The 23234-nt window shown below is 36.2% G+C and overlaps 1 protein-coding gene across 1 annotated transcript in view; it reads right to left on the bottom strand.

The window, feature by feature from the left end:
• Positions 1–23234, bottom strand: part of LOC120627357 (ATP-binding cassette sub-family G member 1-like) — a 50877-nt gene that overhangs the window by 26692 nt on the left and 951 nt on the right. The gene's annotated exons all lie outside the window — the stretch shown is intronic.

The raw sequence follows: 23234 nt of genomic DNA on the forward strand, positions 1-23234 counted from the left end.
CTATGGCAACAGATAGACGTTCAAGGTAAATAATTCTACACACGTTCATACGCGCACACTGGCACTTGTAGAAGATTTCAAGTATAGCAATTAAGAAGTTTAAGTAGTTATGATATAATTATTTTTCGGTCAGAAAACTATGGGAGTTCTTTTTTCAATTCAATATATAATAAATTCAAGTAAATTACTCTGGTCATTAAATGACGAAAGTGTGATATTTCAAAGCAATAATTACTAGATTTCAAACTAAGATTTTAGTTGTTAATCAACATTAATTCTTAAAATTATAGTTAGTCATGTTCCGCTCCACCCAATAATTGTTGGGAACTCTGCACTCGAAATTGTAGACGAGTATATATACCTAGGACACACGATCCAGTTAGGTAGGTCCAATTTCGAGAAAGAGGTAAACCGCCGAATCCAACTCGGATGGGCAGCGTTCGGAAAAATTCGTGACATCTTCTCGTCCAAAATCCCCCAGTGCCTGAAGACTAAAGTCTTCGAACAGTGCGTGTTGCCAGTGATGACTTACGGATCAGAGACATGGTCGCTAACTATGGGCCTCATAAGAAGGCTCAGAGTCACTCAGCGGGCGATGGAGAGAGCTATGTTAGCAGTATCTCTACGTGATCAAATCAGAAATGAGGAGATCCGTAGAAGAACTAGAGTTACCGACATAGCTCAGCGAGTTGCGAAGCTGAAGTGGCAATGGGCGGGGCACATAGCTCGGAGAACCGATGGACGTTGGGGTCTTAAGGTGCTGGAATGGCAACCCCGCACCGGTAAACGCAGCGTAGGTCGGCCCCAAACGAGGTGGACAGATGACATCAGGCGAGTAGCTGGGAGCCGTTGGAGGCAAGCGGCCCAGGACCGTGCATTGTGGAACTCCCTACAAAAGACCTATGTCCAGCAGTGGACGTCAATTGGTTGAGATGATGATGATGATGATGATAGTTAGTAGTTGTTGTTTAGAATTATGCAAACCAAGAAAGCATCGTACAACTTCTCAATTTAAAAGTTACGTTGTCAGTGTAGTGTGCCGAACAGTTCGTGAAATAAAGTAAAGCTTTTCCAACACGCAAAAAACGTGTAGCCGTCACATACATCAGATATTGTAGAATGAAAAGGTAAATCATTACAAATTTGTTCCACGAATAAAAAAAAAATTACAACCACTATAGATAGATAGATAACCACTCCTTTTTGTAAGTCGGTTAATAATGACTGTTTAATTACATAACTAATATTCATTTTTATTGTTACATACGAAATACAAAAATTCAATCATATTGCGTGGCGATGGGTCGCCACGGCCGGTGTCGCTACGCCTAAATTCAGGTTTACCCTCCGCCTATAGATTTTTCACATCAAAAGGCAACGCTTTGTTATTAAACATTATTTCTCTAAATTGGCTCAAGTATAGTTTGGGGGCGCCTTACACTCCGTTTACCGGAAGGATAAACGATACGAGTAAAATTACGATATCTACCAAATAGAATAAATACAGATGCACAGTATGCCTTGCGGACAAGGTAAACTACTTAGATATAAAACTGGTGGCTGTATTAAAGTAGCGTATTAAAACTCAATTATCCTGTATCCACGAGTATCTATCTAAAACCTGTAATTAGCTTGGGTCACCTAACTGTATCTGCGTTTGCCCTACAGAACATGTTTGCTGTTTGCATGTTCAAGTTTTATTTGAATTGAAAACTTTTAAGCGCGCGTTGAACGATTTATGTTAAGGGAAAACTTATGAATTTGCGTCACCGATGACCTCAACATGCTCGTGACGTATTGCACTAGACTAGCGACGCGCAGCGACTGTTGTTCGTCTTCTTCTTGTGTTGGCTGTCCAACTTGCGATTGCAGTCTACGTTCTGATGTTACGGTGGACTTTGTCATAGTGTCCAAACAATTTCTTCAACTTCAACTTCTTCCGACAATTTTCCAATCATAATAAGATGTAGGAGCTCATATCTCTCGTGCCTTATCACGTGTCCTAGATATGTAACTATTGGTGTGCAAAAGTTCGAAGTTTTGGTTGATGCGTCACAGAACTTCCACATAAATACTTTGTCAGGCCAACTTATGGCCAACATGCTTCTGAATGCCCGCATCTCCAATGCTTCTATACGTCCTAAATCCTTGTTAACTTTAGCGCGATTGAATATGTATCCATAGAGCACTTACAAGTGTTACAAAATACATGTGCCGTAAATAAGTAATAAATAAAAAAACAGGATAAAAAAACGTGTGTATACTTACGCGTTAGAAGTTATACTTCTTTGTTGTAACAAGAAAAAAATCTTTTCAAAATTTTTATCTTTCGCCTTATTCTAAGTTTGGAGAAAAAACAACATTATCTCGGATTTAGGAATAACGTTTATATCACAACAAAATATATTTTTTACATAATTAAAGAAATGGACATAATAAACATAGTTGAATTTGGAATACTAATAGACTCATTATCAGACAACCAAGTTTCACTCAACATTAAAATTTGCGATTTTGGTACAATTCAATCAATTAAATCACCGGAATGAGCCCGTAAACTATGACAAACAGAAGTGTACAACCGTCAAACTGTCAAACCTTATAGCTAACTTCAGGGCGTCGGTTTTTTGTGACGGTATGCGCGCGCATCGTAAAAATTTACTCTCATATTTTTGCCCTAACGCGCCAAAAGAAGTATAACTTGAAATAATATTTGCACTTCAACTTCCCACGTCTCGGTACAGGACTCGTTTTTCATAGGAGTAACGGTTTTGAGAGCAAAGACCCACCACGCTGCTCCAATGCGGATTGGTGGACATTTATTATATACGAAGCGAATCCCATCCTTCTGCAATACCTATAAGGAATGTATGTAAATCTTAATAAACATACTGGTTTAGACTTTCAGTTTCCGTTCTATGACCCTGGCCTACAGACGTGATTCGTATGGATGTTGTAATAGGTATAACGGGTTCTGATTGGGCGTGGAAGAGGAGACACGAAAACCAGCTGCTTAATTCTCGTACTTGCAAGCGCATCGTAAAAATTAACTCTCATATTTTTTCCCTAACGCGCCAAGAGAAGCATAACTTCAAAAATTGAACATCACAAAAATCACGAGCTGACAGTCTGTTCAAAGAATAAAAAAATTGAACATCACAACAAACAAAAGCTGACCTAAATGACTCACTCATTATCATCATTGACTATCGAAACATGGCGGCACCATTCGGTGATAGTATCTGCCCACACGCTCTAACTACTAGTTAAAACCGCAGTATAAACAGTGGCGTGCACTTCATACATGCACACAAGCACTGCATACCCCAAAAATTTTGTATTACTCATAAAAGGGAAGGATTTTTCCATTTTTTTTTAATCAATCACGGCCGGCGCAGTGGGCAGTGACCCTGCTTTCGGAGTCTAACGCCGTGGGTTCGATTCCCACAACTGGAAAATATTTCTGCAATGAACATTAATGTACATTATTCCTAAATATTCATCAGTTATCTTGGTAACAATAACACAAGCTACGCTTACTTTGATGGCGATGTGTATATATTATTTCTTCTCAGTGGAATCTGCCTTCCGAACCGGTGGTAGAGTCACTACAAACAGACTGACTTGACGTTTCAAAAGTGCTTATAAATCAGGCCTACTTGAAATAAATGAATTTTGAATTTGAAAACTAGCTGTCCCGTCGAACTTTTTTTTTTGTGATGAATGTTTTATTTATTACTTATTATACTATTCCGGTCTAAGAGGAATCCAAAAAAACAAATATCATAAAAATTGGTCCAGCCGTTCTTGAGTTATAAATGGTGTAACTAACACAACTTTCTTTTATATATATAGATTTGCAGCTCAAACCCTCTATCAAAATACTCGTACCTACCAAAATTTAACTTAACCGAAATTACCGCGAAACCGTGGGAATAAGCTAGTATTTTATGCAACAAGGAAACGAAATAACTACGAACTAGTTATTTTAAATCACGGTTATTATAACAGTTATTGTGATTGTGCGATATGTAGTTTCCTGCAGGCATACAACTACAACAACCTATTGTATTTTAACTGTTTAGTTATGCTAGGCATTTATTCTTGCTGAGAGAGTTGCGGTTGCGTACGAAAGCGATTCCGTGAATATGTCGCTTATTTCAGCTGCTAAGGCAATTTCTGCTTCGGTCTACTGGGCGTGGTTGCCGGGGTTTAATACACGCACATGATTCTAAACACCTGTTTTTTTTAATAAAGAGAAAATGCCTGACGCATATCACTCCGTTAGAGGAAACGGAGTAGTTATGTGGGACTTGCACCCACTAAAAACTCTGTGTATCCTTCGATAGACCTATAAGTGAGAGCAAGGGATTCACTTGCGTATTCACCGCACTCTCGCCAAGGTTTTGACCCCCCAATGCATGGCGGGTCCCATTGTCAATGAACGCTGCCAAGAGTCTATACACCTACGCTTCACACTTGGATTAACTTTTTAGGACATGTACCTTATATGCTCTGCAAAACTCAGCTCTGTTTATATGCGATGGTTTTCCCCATTCCATCAGATCTATAAAAAACCACTAATGAACACTCGATTTAGAGAAATAGCTATAATTTCAAGTTTCCTTCAATTTATGCCGTGTGTCGACGGCAAATCAGAATACATACGTACGAGGCGACTAAGGAACAAAAACTGAGAACGGGCATCCGTCTTACCAGCATGGTGGATATGGGCGAACCCTTCTGTTGGGAGAGGCCTTAAGTCCTACAATGGACTGTTATAGCCAATTCATAAGGTAGGTAATCTCTACATCTTTAAGCATTAACGTTGTAATCATAACGAGCACCAACGGAGTACAGTTACACCAATAAGAAAAAAAACTTTAGAGAGTACCTTCCTATTTATGGTGCCCTGGTAGACACTGACTAGAAATATTCAAATTGGTAGATTATCTCTGATCTGATCTGTCTGAGATTTTTATTTAGGTTAGAGATTTGTATACTAGGATTGGCACCAAAGTCCGTTGATAAGAAAAACAGTAACATGAAGAAAAAAGTGGGTTACAAAGGCAGCCTCTATCTATGGTACAATACAAGGAGGTAGATAATCTCTGGTCTTTAAACATTAATGAGATTTTTATTTAGGTTCGACATTGGTATGCGATAGAATTTGCGCCAAAGTCCGTTGATAAGAAAAACAGTAACATAAAGAAATAACAGAGAAAAAGTAGCATTGTTTTGTAGCAATCTCTGCTTGAAAACCTTTACTACAGTATAGTAGGGGGCTACTATACTGTAGTAACAAAAGACAACGTCTTTTTGTTTTTATTTTATGTGAGTATCTTTTTACCTCAATTTTGTGATACCTAATTTTTTACATGAGTGGACTGTTATAGGCTTCGATGATGCTGTGTGCGTATACATGTTTGTTTGAATTATTGTTTTCGTATTATTATCTTCTGCTGCCCATTGACCTTAAATGTAAACACAGATGTTATGTCATTGCTTATTTTTACTCAGTGTTGCACTAAAACTGTAGGTATTATAGTAATTCTGTTTTCATATCACAGCTGTTGCCTTGTGTTGAAATACTTTTTGTATATTTTTCTGCGTTTTGTGTAACTGTTAAATTGAATAAACTTATTGTTATTCATACGAATATAATTATACCTCGGAAAGTATTGATATTGGGATAAATTTATGAAAAAAAGTTTTACATTGTGCTTCGAATTGAAATTAAAAATCAAATATGTTTTATTCATGTAGACCTATCACAGGCTCTTACGAAGCGTTCATAATAAACTGGGGTAGGGTATAGACCCGGTGTAATTGAGTTTACGTGGGTATGTTTTTAGCTTAGGTGCCTTGTCAGGGTTAAACTCGACTTAGACACTGTTTTTGGATTTCGGTAATGTTTTTTGAATTAATTACGGTAAAAATTAATTTCACTCAAAAATTGCGTATAACGAAATGCATCTAGATATGTATTTCGTATAGTTTATGAATTAGTTAAGGAAAAAAGTGTAAAACGGAATGTTGCTTACCTCCCTCCCCCAACTTTCCCCCTCTCCCTCCCACCCCCGTAAGCAAGTACCGGATGTCTATACTTTTACCTATAATGAGTTGATGGTGGAAAACTACTTTCGCCAACTCAAAACTAAAGCTAGGAAGGTTCCAAACACCCTGGTCTAAAAATAGCCCACAAGAAACAATTTTTTTTTGCTATCACCATCTTACTTAGTCAAATTAAGATTTACCTATGAACTTACGGCTTCGTACCTTCTCCCTTTTGTAAATAGACCTGTATCTATAAACGACACAAAATGCATTTCGTGCGCAGTTGAGATATCAATGTCATAAATAAGGGCCAAGGGCTGACAACTTTTACGTCACAAGTTGTGGTTCAGAATGTGTTACGATTAGAATGTTATAGAGAATAAGGGCCCAAGGTCAATTGCTACCAATCGGTTATACCTACTTAATAATTTCAATTTGTTACCATGTTTAATTTTTAATAGGCATTTGTAAGTTAACGTTAATTTAGGGCCCAGTAGTAGGTACCGTAGTGTAAAGAAAAGGTACAGTAGTTCGAACTTCGACGCCTTTGATCTCGTGGTATAACCCGAGCCAATAAAGAATAGATTTCGAGTTATCTGTTAGGCACATTTTTTCTGTGTTTATGTTATACCATCGGCTAGCAAAAAATGCGATATTGTCTTTGGGTTATTAAAACTAGTTGAATTGATAGAATAATTTTTAAGCACAACGGTGTTAGCCTAGTGGTCAGGATTTCAGCTACACTTTTGGGGGGGCCCGAGTTCGCATCCCGCCTCAATTTTTTCTTATTTTAAGCAATTAAAATATCATATACTTCAACAGTGAATGAAAACGTCGTGAGGAAACCTGCATGCGTTCTCCATATATTTCTCAAAGGCGTGTGGAGTCCACCATTTCACCAATCCGCACTGGGCCAGCGTGGTGGACTACGGCTTAACAGTTCTCACTGTGGGAGAGGACCCGTGACCTGCAGTGAACCGGTAATAGATTGATATGTTCATGATGTGTCGGTCTGTGAATTGGGAATGAATGAATGTAACAAAGATTGAAAAAAAGGTACAGTAATATTAGTAAAGATAACATCCTAGGTTTTTGGGTAAACAATAATCTGTTTAATAAAGGGTTTTATTGGAAAACTTTACAGTTACTAGTACAGTTATTACTAATTGTACGTGAATAAATTAGTGAGCAACTGTTAGCATTAAAAAACCTGGTAGAAAAAAATCGAGGTCTTTAAAGATGAAAATAACAAGTGAACTCTAAATAACGCATTATTTTAGTTGTATACTGCACCGGTTATTTTGAATGGCTCCTTATTAACATACAAGTTTGCTAATTACGATCCATGAACAGTAATATCAATTTACGATCGACAAATAACCTTAAACAATCGCTCTGCAGGCAATAGACAATTATAGAAAATGTTACACAGTGAAAACAAAGTCAAGGACGAAATGAGGTTCGTGAACCAGTCCATTACACAACGCCGTTAATTTACCTTTAACAACAATGGCCCAATCAGACAAGGTCAATAGATCTGAAAATACACAGAGGTAAATAAATTAATTGAATGCATTGAATTAATAACGTACAGAATCCTCAGTGCCTGAAGACTAAAGTTTTCGAACAGTGCGTGTTGCTAGACTTACGGATCTGAGACGTGGTCGCTAACTATGGGCCTACTAAGAAGGCTCAGATTCACTCAGCGGGCGATGGAAAGGTCAGAAATAAGGAGATCTGTAGAAGCACTAGAATTACCGACATACTCAGCGAGTCGGGAAAATGAAGTGACAATGGGCAGGGCACATAGCTCGGCGAACCGATGGACGTTGGGGTCTTAAGATGCTGGAATGGTGACCGGTACCGGTAAACGCAGCGTATTTCGGCGCCCAACGAGGTGGACAGATGACATCAGGCGAGTCCCTGGGAGCCGCTGGAGACAAGCGGCCCAGGACCTTGGATTTTGGAACTCCTTACAAAAGACCTATGTCCAGCAGTGGACGTCATTTGGTTGAAATGATGAATAGGATGATGAGAATCCTCATTAAGCCATTATTGTATGCAGTGTATTGTGTCCAAAAACAGCGTAACGCCCCGCGCACGTCTCACTTTACAGGTTACAACCGCGGAATGTTGCAAGCTCACATTTTTTTCGTATTTTATCATGAACGCTTAGAAAATTAGAGGTAAAATACTGCCATCTGAAATAAGTGGTAAAATCTAAATGGTATGAAGTGACTAACCGTTTGTTCGAGAAACCAATCTAAAGTGGAGTGGTTTTGATGCTCAATATTAGTCGTGTACACGGTTTCTGTATGTTCTTAGTTCTGTGATTGAATGTATGGCGAAAGGCGCATAGCATTTCCATATTATTTATCTATGTTAGGTACCTACCGGTTTTAAAGCCAGTTGGCGGTGCGTCTTATAAATAAGTAAGAGATAAGATTTGTGCTTTACATTGCTTCATTTTTTATTCTATTTTCCCACATTTTTTTATTAATTACTATTATTTTTTTAATTTTTAATATTGGAATTGCTTTCATTTTACCTATAATTATTTCTTTTAAAAGGGTTAATTTTATCATTTTATGAAAAATTAGCTAATTTTTTACTATTACAAATATCAGATTTCGTAAGATTAGCTGTTGCCCGCGACTCCGTTCGCGTTTCTTTTTGTTTTTAAAGCATCCTGTAGGAACAATTTGTATGACAGATGTGTGATCACTACCAATTAATACTATCCGTTAAATTAAAAGAGAACTAAAATACGTATTATGTAAAAAAAAAAACATTAAATGTAGGTGTACAGATATTTTTGATTGAGGGAGTGCATTCTAGTACAAAAGTCGGGTGTATTTTATAACAATTACTTTGTCGATTATATTTAGGTTAATGTTTATTAGGTTATAATAGGAGTGACATGCAGCTGTTCTGCAAAAACCCATAAAAAAAAAGATTAAAAAAAAAAAAGCTTTGTCAATTTAAAGTAGGTCTAAAATAACTTTTGTTTAGATTAAGTCCTTAATTTTTTTTATCTCGCGATTACTTCTAATTGGACAATCCGATTAGAATTAATTAAAAAGCATCTTACTGTGATATAAATAACCTTGATGATAAAACTATTTATTTGAATGAGAGTTAATGTCACCCAGTTTTGTTTCTACTGGCGTTCTAATTAAATTTTGGAAGACAAAAGCTGCTATTGTGATTTAACTATGATAGTTAGATTTGTGATTTAACTTATACTTAGTATCTTATGTGTAATAGTACTGTTTGTTTCCCTAGAAAAACTTATAAATGAATAAATATCACTTGCTTTAATATTCCTGTGAATTAAGTGAGGAATCTACATGCCTCAGAATTCTCCATAATGTTATTAAGGCATGTGAATTCAACCAATACGCAATTGACCTTCGTTCTGAGAAGAGAACCGCCGGTAACCTCTTGTTAATGATGATTATGATCGTATGGTTGTATATATTATACTTATTTTTTTATGTAATGAAATATATTCATAATTTAATGTGTAGGTATATTAAACACAATCTATCTTTTTCTGTAGTTATGTTTATTTCACCATTGGTTGCTTGGAACGGATCGTTATACATGTAGCGTAATGCCGCCAAATTGTATCATCTGTTCTTTGTACTTTTTGTTTCATTCATTCATAATTCAAATAAAGAACTAAGCTTCAGACAAGAAAGAGAGAGTGCTCGGGAGCTACCATCTCCTTTCTACCATCGAACTGCGAGGTACCGAAAGAATCTGCACCGTTACGTTGTTGAAATACCATCAACACGTACGAAGCGCTTTGCTTGTTCCTTTCTGATCCGCACCGCAAAGGCCTGGAATGCCCTCCCATCTTCCGTCTTCCCCAATACTTATAATCTGGGTACCTTCAAATCAAGAGTGAATAGGCATCTTCTAGGCAAGCGCGCTTCATCTTACTGCATCATCAGGTGTGATTGGAGTCAAGCTCTTGTCTATATATTAAAAAAAAAAACAGATACTTTCAGTGATTTAAAACATATTATATCAGACCATATAGCATGTTTTAACTCAAAGGTCTTACTTCACTAAACACGCTATAAATATCTCTCAGACAAACAGCGTTAAAACAAAACCTAGGTTACTTCAAAGAACAAATATTAAGTTAATACTTATTGCATTTTGCAATGAGTTGCAAAATTTGCAGAGAACGAGTAACTGACGAAATATTAAGACATTTTATTCATTTTTATTGCAAATAACTAGTTATTAATATAAGTTATTGTATTTTTAACTGTTACCACATCTTAATATCCAAAAAATCAGCTTCCGTATGTTTGTGCGTGCAATATTCGATAAGTAGTTTAGGAATGACTTTATGTTCTGAACATAATTAAATAATGTGGAGGTTTATTAAACTGTATCTTTTATTTATATTTGTTCACCGATATAAATAATTTAGCCATGATTCAAAATGGCAGTATATACCAGCAGCAGCACGGATGGGCAGGAGAAAATTTTATCCTCGGGGAAAGGATAAAAATGTATCTTCTCCATCAGCTTTATCAACTCTCAGAGCAAGTAGAATCAATATCCAATAATATAAATGTGGAATAAAAAACGGGGGTAAACTCCTATTCCATATTCCCGTGGACAGGTGGACACGTTAATTATATCCCTTTTTGGGGATATAATCGGGGGATATAATTTTTGTCTCCCGACGGTGCTAGCCCTACAGAACCGCTGCTATGACCTTCACAGTAATAAGTCATAAGTATTATTGTAACGGTATAAATAAAAAAAAAGAAATGCTTAAACATAATATACTACACATAGATAATCCTCAAACATTGTAAAAGGTATTAAATGTTTTTAATACCTTACCTACCTCTTCAACTATATTTAGTAATGTATATGCAGATTCGAATATCACATTTAAAACATTTTAGCTTTAAAACATTGCAATTTCACAGATATCCATTCCTTTTGACCCCACTATTCCATGCATCGTCCCCCTGGGAATAAATTTCCGGGCTGTAGTAGACTGTAGGAGACTTAATTATTTCTTTTTACGGTGCTGAGTTCTGCTAAATGAGATTGAAAGAACTTAAGCTATTAACAATTATTACGATAATATTTTAATATTGAATAATTATAAAGATTAGAATGTGTCTGATGTGATCTGAAGTATTTGTGTAAATGTCTGTCAAAACGAAACATCAGACTAAATGGTTAGCCCCTTTACATGATTCTGAAAAATCACCTCGATACAAAAAAAATACAAAAAGTTCCTCTTAAGAAACCTCTAAAGAAAATACCTATGAAACACGTTTTCCTTAATTATGTATTTAAAACTTAGATGCAGTAATAAAATACTTTAAATGTAGACATTAAACGAGCACTTTGCTAATTTTAAATAGTTTTAATTATGTACTAATTTATACTGGCGTTTCCTCCGAGTGTAGGTAAAACAATTTAATAAAAATAAAACAATTTATTTATACTGAACTCGACGACTCCTGGAAATCATTAAAGAATGCCAACGTCAAAATAGTGTATAAAAAGGGGGGTACTTGCTATAATTATAATTAGTCCATATATAGTATTATAAATGCGAAAACGTATCTGTTTTTAATCACCGTCGCTACAACTATGGGGTGTTTGTATGTTTGGTGAGATCGTTTTTTTTTTCGAAAGGTTAATTAGTCTGATTCTAAGCTATGTTTGGTATTGTGAACACGATGGCCGCTGCCACAAAATGGCGAATTACATATTTTACCACAACTCCCTCAATATGGGTATCAAATGACTAGTAGAATAATATACACTATATTGAAAGTCAGGTATTTTAAAACTTTACACACACACACCCACACCCGTAAGCTCAAACCGCATACACAAGCGCGCGAATACATGCCCGTACACACACATATATATATATAGACACGTCAAACTTACACACATCGCCATCCAGCCCCAAAGAAAGCGTAGCTTGTGTTATGGGTACTAAGATGACCGATGAAAATTTTTATGAATAGGATACATAAATACTTATAATATACATATAAACACCTAGACACTGAAAAACATTCATGTTCCTCACACAAACATTTTTCAGTCGTGGGAATCGAACCCACCCTTGGACTCAGAAAGCAGGGTCGCTGCCCACTGCGCCAATCGGCCGTCAAACTTAGAACAATAGATTTTTCATCGGGGGTTAAAAACCAAATGCACTAAATTTTCATAGAAAATACGTGGCGACAACCCTGATATAAGCTGAGCATTAAAGGTCAAATGGGGTCACGGAGTAACCACTGTGGCAACAAAAAGATGAAGGTTCTAGATGATAAACATTAACTGGCAACAAACAAATACATTCACACGATCACACATACAAGTGAAAAGGTTTTGTCAAGTCATTACAATTACTGGGGGATAGGATCGTCAATATTGTTTAGGTTAGGTACTTTTATTTATGGAATTTCCGTTCCCATAAATAAAAGTACCAAACCTAATTGTCCTAAACCAGCTAAAAATAAAAAGATTTTTTGAAATTAAGTAGATACATAAATTTCTGCTATCATACAGTCTATTTCTTTTAATCCTTTCTCTAAATCGATTATTAATGTTTCTTTCTCTAGGAGCGCTTCCATTCATACGCCTTCCCAAAACCTTCTGTGTTAGAAAAATTGAAAATAATTGAACATAGTTATTCAGAAGGGACTCGACCCACTCATAACCTTTGAGTTATAGACATTGAGGTCACTTATCTAATAAAAAGAAAATAACTGCCTATTATGTGGTATATACTGCGACAATACTCACATCGCCCTCTAGACCCAAAGTAAGCGTAGCTTGTGTTATGGTTACTAAGATTACTGATGAATATTTTTATGAATAATATACATACATATTACATAGATACTTATACCTCTTTAGGGCGTTCATAAAAAACGTTAGATGTTTAAGGGGCGGAGGGGGTCGAGTCAAATCTCATCTAATGTTACGTTGGAGAGAGGGGGTCTTGACAAATATCACGCAACAAATATCACTGCCCACTTAGCCAATCGGCCGTCATTTATCGGACTAAGAGAGGGAAGGAAAAAAGAGTTTAGTAGTTTGCGCACTCACTAGTACACTATAATAAGTACCGCGAAGTTGGAAAAACTCTCTGGTGTTTGACCAGCGAGGCCTAAACTCGTCAAAACGGTCTGGGAAACTTTTTTTATCGTTAACAGTCATACAAAAGTATGTTTCTATAGTTTATTTTTGGATCTTCCTTGCTGATACTTGCTTATTGGACCATTTTTTGTACTGATTATTTTATAAATTGGGACCTTTGCGCTAAACTACAATTGTAGAACCAAGCAGATGTCGCCAAGATGATGTTAAGCGGAAAACCATTGCCAATAAACAGAGCATGCAAGGAACAAGTCCTGAAACGTGCCGCCCTGTGTCCATACATGAGGCGTAGGTGTTAAGCATAGATATCCAAATAACCAGTCACTGTTATTAGGATTTCTATGGTGTTAAGCCTAATAGGAACCCCCCGACTGGTGGACAGATGGCATCAATGGAGTCGCAGGGAGCCGCTGAACCCAAGCGACACAAGATCATGGTATTTTGAACGTGGACGTGGACGTGGACGATTCCTTGTAGTATAAACATTTTAAATTATGATTAGTTATCATATTCGTTTGGATAGTAAGAGGGCATAGCGCGCTGCGCGATAGTTCCAGTCTTATTGAGCATAGTCGGTCGGTGTCGAAACAAAACTGTTACAAAATCGTATGACCTAAATCGAAATAAATAAACACAGCGTGGCCGCGCCGCCGCAAGGATATCGTGTGAGGTGTCTTTCAATATCATTTATCTATTTATCTTTTAAGCTGAAATCCATCATTTTCATGATAATGCGCACAGTGGCGTGCACTACGTACATTCACAAAAGCACTGCCTACCCCAAAATTAATGTTTAACTCGTATAATAGGAGGAATTTTGGCGTTTATGGCAATCTTCCCACTGTATGCATATCCTGGTAAGAAGCCCAATGCAAGCCACTGATTGTACAGTGGGCAGTGGCAACCTGCTTTCTGAGGCTGTTGGTTCGATTTCCGCAACTGAATAATGTTTGTGTGATAAACATGAATGTTTTTCAGTGTCTGGGTGTTTATGTGTATATTGTAAGGATTTTATGAATATTATTCATAAAAACATTCATCAGACATCTTAGTTCCAAAAACAAAATCTACTTTAGGGCTAGATGGCGATGTGTCGTAGTATATTTTTTATATTATTATTATTTAACTTATAACTAAACTAATTACAAGTCATGCCCGCATAGAATGGTGCCAACAATACTGGCTACATTTTCTGACTGAACAGCCCGGCTGATCCTTTGCGCAAAATACGAGCCAGCACAACGGCAGATCCAGGGGGGGTCATGGGGGTCATGACCCCCCCTGAGCTGGTTCCAGGACTCAGGTGGACCTCTAATTGAACATAATGATTTTAATTATATATTTCGTCACCATACAGATTTTATGTAACTACAAACCTTCAATACTTTATTAATTCCATATAATATAATAACTTTGTATGGTGGCAACGTTTGGGAATGAACGCAACGAAAATTTGAATTATCTCGACTACGTAACTTCTAGCTAGACCTAACCTCAATCGAAATCGGAACGACTAAACTTCAACATATCATAACATAGTTCTAAGTTAATAAACTTAAATCTCTTTCTACCTTTAATGTGTTTATAAGTGTACCTTTATAAGTATTCTTAAAACTTATTGCTGCAAATTCACTAATTACAAGAAATGGAAAGTAGTCACTTTTTCATTATTTCAGTGCGTGTGTTTTAACTTAAATGTTATTTTTGCTAGTTCTCTGAATTATTTTATTTCTTATTGCTGGCAATTGAACTTATACGAGTATACTACTTTAAATATTTTATGCCGTTTATACTAAGTTATAAATTCTATTTCATTCTATTTCTATATTCACTCTAGCGGAGTTTTGCGTCATCTAGCTGTTATGGCAAATCATTCACCACGGTTATGGAATATAAATTGGCTGCCTCATTCCGTGAGTGATAATACTTCTCTGGATGTCTTCAAGAGAAAATGGCATTATGTACGTGTACAATCAAGAATAACAAATTTTAAGTACAGTACTTAGGTACATTAATAAAATACCTACTTTTTACTTCTATCTATTGTTATCAAAATAAAATTATAAGTTCTCGACTTGACCACGACTATGTGACCCCCCCCTGGCGCCAAAGCTGGATCCGGCCTTGTGCCAGCACTTCAGTCACCAGATGAGGCGATAAACCGCGTAACAAAAAATTTACACATCACACACACACATTTATATTTTCACTATTTTGTATGGATAGATGTTTTAATACGATTTGCTGTTTTCAACATCAATAAAACAACACCACCATCAATATAATATCTTTGCGAAGAACTATGCGTAATAATCGAAAGGTTTTGACTTACAGCACTCAAAATCAGAGTAAAATAGAATAAATGGACCTTGTTATAAGACTCAAATTGGTCCACACTTCTGCAGCACGCCCATTAGGCTTAACAACAAACAGGATTATATAATTAACGGCTCTAACACCAGTTCGTAAGGTTTATTTTGCTTTGACGTTGTAGTGTTTCGATAATCAAGAACAAATCCGCGATTGCGAGCATGCCAATCCTATTCTGTTTTTCGATTACAAATCTCTAGTTCCTAAATACCGAATAGTGGCGTGGGCCAAAATTTGTTAGGTATTGGGTTTCTGTGGCAAAAAGCTTCTAGTATCAGCAAGGAGTTTGGAAGTTTTCTATTCATCATCACATCACAACCAATTAGCAGCCCACTACTCGGCAAGGGTCTCCTCTCAAACTAAGAAGTGTATTAATCGGTCCACCTCGTTGACAAAGGCTTATAGGTTTCCTCATGTTTTCCTTCACCGTTAAAATCTTTTTTTATATAATAACGAGCTGTTTCCCGCGACTTCGTCTGCGTTTGATTTTGTTTTCTGATGTGGCATTAAATATAGTTTTAGTTCTAAAAAATTTAAAGTATTCAGTATCGCTAAGCCTTAAATGAGGGGTTTGCTGCTGACGGCTGAGTAGTTCTGTACTCTATCTCCAACCACATTCTTCAGATCTACACAAAGTTTGGGCAAAATTAAATACATATTATAACCTCTATAGTACAAAAATAATTATTTAAATCGGTTATAATTTGTCGGAGTTATGGTGTAAAATCGTCAAACACTTTCATCCCCTCTCCCAAAGGAACCAATCTTAATGTCGGGATAAAGAGTATCCTAAACCTTTTCTAACACTTCCAAGAATATGTGTACAAAGTTTCATGAGGATCGGTGAAAGCGTAACAAACAAACTTATATTGACATTTATTATAGTAGGGATAGGGATAATATATAAAAATAATAAAAATATTTATCAACCACAATAAATAAATTACAACATACTGCAAGAGGACAGAGAAAAAGAAAAAAAATAATAATAATAATTTAGGCGTACGTTGCTTCGTTGTAGTCAACGGGTCACCTACTCAGCTCTGTGCCGCAGCACCATGGCAGTTAATGCCAAGGGATACTACAACGCTGATTTTCAGTAGGGACCAAAGGTCACGGCTTTTCGCGGACCGGCAGCGACATGGTCTGACGTAGTGTTTGCATACTCTATGGGTAATAATTAACGAATCAATCAAATGTACCGCCGAGGTAAATAGAAAACCGTCGTCTATAAACAGAGCATAACTTCAAAGGGCATGCTATGATGCAAGGAGCATGTCCTGCCATATGCCGCCTTGTGTCCATCAAAGTCGTAGATGTGAAGTCTCATGTGCCTGTAATTACACCGGAAACCACGCCCTTCAAACCGGAACACAGCATTGCATCGTTATTATTTTTACTAGACGCCTGATTGTCGCAGTTTGCAGCGACCTTGCTTTCTGAGCCCAAGGCCGTGGGTTCGATTCCCACAACTGGAAAATGTTTGTGTGATGAGCATGAATGTTTTCCAGTGTCTGGGTGTTTCTATGTATTTTAAGTATTTATGTGTATAATTCATAAAAATATTCATCAGGCAGATTAGTACCCATAAAACAAGCTACGCTTACTTTGGGTCTTGATGGCGATGTGTGTATTGTCGTAATATAATTATTTATTTATTTATTTAACTCTTCATTTATACACATCTATAAATATTAAGTTAAATATAATGTAAATACAAATATATTACGACACTACACGCATTGCTATCTAGCCCCAAAGTAAGCGTAGCTTATGTTATGGGTACTAAGATAGCTGATGATTATTTTTTTTATGAATATAATACACATAAATACTTATAATATACATATAATACGGGCAATACGTGCCGGCGCATAACGCTCACGTTTCCGCCAACAACGCGCATGTGCCCGCCCACGTGCCACGAGTTAGGGAAATAAAAGAAGAATAGAAATTGAAGGACGGAAGTATAATACAAAAGGCGGCCTTATTGCTTAATAGCGATCTCTGCTAAGCAAACTTAGGATTAGGACAACACGTGTGAGAACGGATAGATGGTGTAAAATTATAATAAACCTACATTCAAATAGCAAAATACAATTGTAGAAAAAGGAAAATTATAATAAATAAATATAAAATAATGAACTAATATATACTTAATCATACTATCTATATACATAAATACTTAAGAACATATATAAGAAGATTAAAAGTAAACTAGGTCCCTACTTAAAGTCGCCATCAACAATTCTGCTTAGCGGTAAAATAAGCATGGTGGTTCATAGTGGCGTGCACTTAATATATGCACAAAAGCACTTTTTACCCTAAAAGTTTCTACTGCTATCGTTACGGGGGAGGATTTTGCTTTTTTATGCCTTTATGCTTACCCTAGTCCAAATTCCTGTGCACACCACTGGTGGTACTATTTCACCGGACGAGCAGTCACAAAACGCTCTACACTAGGTTCAAACAACAAAGGATTGCAAGCTGACAAGGGGTATAGGATTAATTTAACTGTCATACCCGTTACAGGTTAGACCGCTATCATCTTAGACTGCAACATCACTAACTACCTGGTGATATAAAGGCTAATTTGTAGTAGAATAAATTTAAAAAAAAATACTTTATCTTACCGCGTAATATTAGATAATGTTAACGTTTTTTCGTTTTAAACAATCAAAATTTTTCGCACGCTTAAGAGCAATTAACTATGCGCATATTGAAAAAAGCGCGTTATTCATGAGATTTCTATCTAAAAGTAAGTTTACCAAAGCTATTTCAAAAATACAAACATAAATATAAGTTGCGCCTTTAACGTTAGCATTGCATGTTTATTATATACTTAGTTGGATATGAGTAAGTAGGTATCCTTGCCATTTTACTGGCATTGTTTGAAATAGTAATTAATAAGAAACCTTGAAAATAATGCAAAGAAAATCCACAAGGTTCGAATATTGTAAAGCCGAATATTAGATATATTCGGCTAAACGCGACAGATTTTTTTTTATTTACGCACCTACTTATACCACAATTAAATCATCTTACTCACATCCTGGGGTAGCTGGAAGAGATCTCTTATAGAGATAAGCTTTCCTTTGTACACTTCATGTATCTTATGTTCACAATCACAATTTATGGTATATAAATAATAAATAAATAAATAAATAAATATCCTCTGGCATGGTATTAATAATATGGTAGTAATATATTTATTTATTATTTTATAGGCGATAGTAATCTTGTTGTTAGGACTTGGGGCTTTCTTTTGGGAGACAAAGTTCAAATATCACTTACACAGTAATCAAAGGAGCTCATAAGGGGAAGTACTACTACCATGCCTTTCTCTGCCGCCAAGCAGCACTCCAGTGTTCCGGTCTATATCTATAGGTAGTGGTTACCGGTTTAATTTCTGACACACGAGTTTTTACACGGCCTAAGCTGGACACTGGCAACAACTTACAAGACGTGTGCTTTGCAGGCAGTGACTTGCACTGGCGTTCTTACCAGGGTATGCATACAGCGTGGAAATTGCGTAAAAAGCCAAAAATCCACCTCCAGTACGAGTTATATATCAATTTTCGGGTAGGCAGTGCTTTGGTGCATGTATGAAGTGCACTTCACTGTTTGCAGGCCCTGCGAAGTGTTGATCTGTTTATCTTTCGATGGTGTTAAACTTTCCATCGTTCCAGTTAGTTTAGTTCAGTATCTGCTTTGAGGTGCTGCCTTCGATTCCCGGGTCGGGCCAGTAATAAATAATAAATAAATAAACTACGACAGTACACTCATGGCCATCTAGCCCCAAAGTAAGCATAGCTGGTGTTATGGATACTAAGGTTACTAAATATAAATAAATAAACTACGACAGTACACTCATTGCCATCTAGGCCCAAAGTAAGCATAGCTTGTGTTATGGAAACTAAGATGACTGTTAAATATTTTTGTGAATAATATACAGAAATACTTATAATATACAGATAAACACTCAGACACTGAAAAACCATTCCTGTTCATCACACAATAATTTTCCAGTTCTGGAAATGGAACCCACGGCCTGGGACTCAGAAAACAGGGTCACCGCCCATTGCGCCAATCGGCTGTCAGGGGCTGGGGTTTTCTATCTAGGAATTCTTAGCCCGAAGTTTGGGAATTGGCTGTGATTCACCCACGTGCCTCGAAAAGCATGTTACGCTTTCGGTCCTGCGCCGAATCTCTTTCCGGTAATTTTGGAGCTTCCATCGGACTATCAGAGTGAGGGAACAGAGAGTGCACTGATGCATGCCCACACACCTGTGCACTAAAATGTCTCCCGCGTAGTTGAAAAATTACTATTGAGATTGGCTACCGTGGCCGAAAGCAATCAGGAAAACAGTTTTTTACAAACCAAATTAAAACAACAAACATGGCAGTAAGAAAATTAAAGATTTTAAACTAAGATTTTTGTGGTTAATCAACATTTCTTAAATATAGTTCAACGGGTACATACCACGATACAATTTTTGGATTTATCGATATTTCGACCCAGTTGAATGGATCGTGGTCACGACGCGACGCGACGGGACTGATATCGAGTCCCGTCGTGACCACGATCCAAGAAACTGCTGGCTGTAACATATTTAAAAAGGTTTTGGGTTACAGTGTATTGTCATACATGGCGTGCAAAATTTACGCATCATGCAAATAACATAAAATGAAACAATAATTGAAAAGTAAAATTTAAATCGTGAATGTCAAAAATTATGGGTCAAATGTAACAAATGTCATTTTGTTGTTATTTTAACCATTTTTCGAGTTCAGATCAAAATTCAGTTGTCAACACCCCTCTTCCTGCGGTCGTCGTACGAGGGGATTACCTTAGTTTATTTTTATTTTGTTTATAAACAGTAGCAAACTATGAATACCCTGTTTAGCTCTGTGTCCCATGTCCACCTCCAGAATGCAGACTACAAGCGCCATGTCTCATCAAGATTGGAGCAGTCTACCCAATCAAATGTATATGGACAAACAAACAAAGAGACTGTCGCATTGATTAAATTAGTGTGTACGGTAAATGAAACGGTGATAGTTTGTCTGTGCGCGCTTCTGGAAAAACCACATAACCGATTGAGTTAAACTTTCGTTTTTCGAAAGCACATATATAGTAAGACTAGGGTTGTCACTTGTCAGATACAGGTTTATAACTTCCTGACTTCGAAAGGGATATGAAATTAACAACAAATTAACTAGTTATTTGAGATAACTTAAGTAATATCTTTAGTTGTGAATTAAGATACATTTTTGAAGTTATACTTCTTTTGGCGTGATGGAGAAAAATTATGAGAGTGAATGTTTACAATGCGCGCGCACACCGACACCTAAATTCTACATCGTAAAGTTCTAGGTGGCATGAAAACTATGATCAAGTTGTATATTCTAGTATTTTTATATTTAGAACACGTGTTTCGTAACAGTACAAACAGTGTGAATAAATAAATAAGTATTATTAAGTTAATAAAACCTTGTTTATTTAAATAAAATCTTTTCGATTAATTTTAATATTTATCGTTAATCACTACTGCATTTTAGTAATTTTTTTTCCATACGCCAACTATGGGTTACGAGGCTACCAATCTTAGTTGTTATAATTTTAAATATGCAATATGTTATTGTAACCCAAAGGGGGGTGACCCCCGTAGGAGTATTATTTTAACTATTCTTTGTTCACCTTTAGGGTGTTCAAAAAAACAATATCAAAATTTCTACGTCCAGCCATTTGGGCTATAGGTTATCGCTATGACTAAACAGTCAGGAAAAAACGCTATATACCTACTTACTCATTTATTTAATCTGTTCATACAAAAAAACTCCTTGTCCCTCTCTCGCTTTCATAATATATAATGCCCGTTAAGAGAAAACCTTCAGTGAGTACACTAACACGAATACATTAAAGTAAACCCGTGTCGTTATGTAAAGCGTGTATTGTAGTTCGATATCGGAAAGCAAAATATCTACTTGGAGTTATGCTGAGTAATTTTATATTCGATTAAACTTTGACAGAAAACGTGACATTGGTTATCGTTTTGTTTCGTAAAAATGCAACACTATATGTTTCAATGTATTCCAGGCATTATTTTTACTGCTACATTTATATAAAATTCATATTGACAAATCAATACCCACTCAATGAACAAACAGTTTAGTGACAGGTGACTTATGTTACGGTCAAAATGTTAAATTTTAGTCTATGTTTTCTTGTTGTTTCTTTGTTTTTTTTTTGCACTCTAGATCAATTATATATTATAAACCCAGCACGCATCTCTAACTTTTCTAAGTTATGTGCATTTCCAGTAATTAAAATATTACTTGCTTTAAAAGGAAAACATCGTGAGGAAACCTGCATGCCTGAAAGTTTTACATAATGTTCTCAAAGGTGTGTCGAGTCCACCAATTCGCACTGGGCCAGCGTGGTGGACTACGGCCATACTATGAACATTATTCTAAAAACATTTGTAGTAAAATTTTTATTTGTAGTTAGTATTTATCTTATGATTGAAAAGGTGTTCTTAAACACATCCTCACTATCACCTCTCAGAATGCCAGGATTAAGGCCGTTATAGCTCACTAAGTTTTACGTCATCGTAAAAAAAGTGATATTTAATTACTTAAATTAAAAACGCTCATAACTCCGAAAAGGTAGTATTCCGTACCGGGGATCAAACTCGGTCACCCAGAAAGGAAATCCGAAGCCTTACCCACTTAACTATCACCACTCATACTCCTATAGGTAGTCTTAAAAAATAAAAAATAAAAAACACTAGCGCACCTAATTGTTGTCCCGCCATCGGCTTCGATTGTAAATTCAAATAATTATAGCTGTTGACCGCGACTTCGTCTGCGTTTGATATTGTTTTTAAAGTATTCAGTATCGCTAAGCCTTAAATGAGTATAGTAGTATATATATAACATGTGACTGTCAATTAATTAGACAAATAATTTGCAATAAAATAAAATTGCGACTATAATTAAAGATCTAAGCTATCCTATCTCTTAAGTTGGACCAGACTGCTCACGGTGTGTCAATTTAATTTAAAATCGGTTAAGTTGTTTAGGAGTCCATCGCGGACAAACATCGTGACAGGAGATTTATATATTATAGCTAATTAATAATTATAGTTGAGTGGCTCAACGCTTAGGCATTTGCCAGAGTCGTAGGTTGAAATCCAAAATGTTTGTATGCATTTATAATTTATAAATTTATAAATGTTGCCCACTTCTTCGCTCGCGTTAATTCCAGTTTCCTACAAATCCCGTGGGAATCGTTTGTTTACATAGTATAAAAAGTACCGTATCCGAGCAAATACTGAAATCCTTCTAACTCAGTAACTTTAGGCCCAAAATGAAGTGGATTTATGGCGTTCTTAGTAGATAAAGGAAGGACACACTTGCGCATTTATAATCTTATGAATTAAATTCATGAAGATCATCATCGCGAAACAAAAATACTCTAGACATTAGATATTATCCTCTATACACGATCAAATATGATTTTGACCAAAAAAACAACTAAATTACCTCTAACGCAAATTTGCAGTAAGGTATTTTTGAATACAAAAAAATACTATATATTTAGGAATGACTCGTTGTTTAAGTCATTATGAATT

Source organism: Pararge aegeria, chromosome 11 (genome assembly GCF_905163445.1).
Source record: "Pararge aegeria chromosome 11, ilParAegt1.1, whole genome shotgun sequence".
NCBI classification, from domain to species: Eukaryota; Metazoa; Arthropoda; class Insecta; order Lepidoptera; family Nymphalidae; genus Pararge; species Pararge aegeria.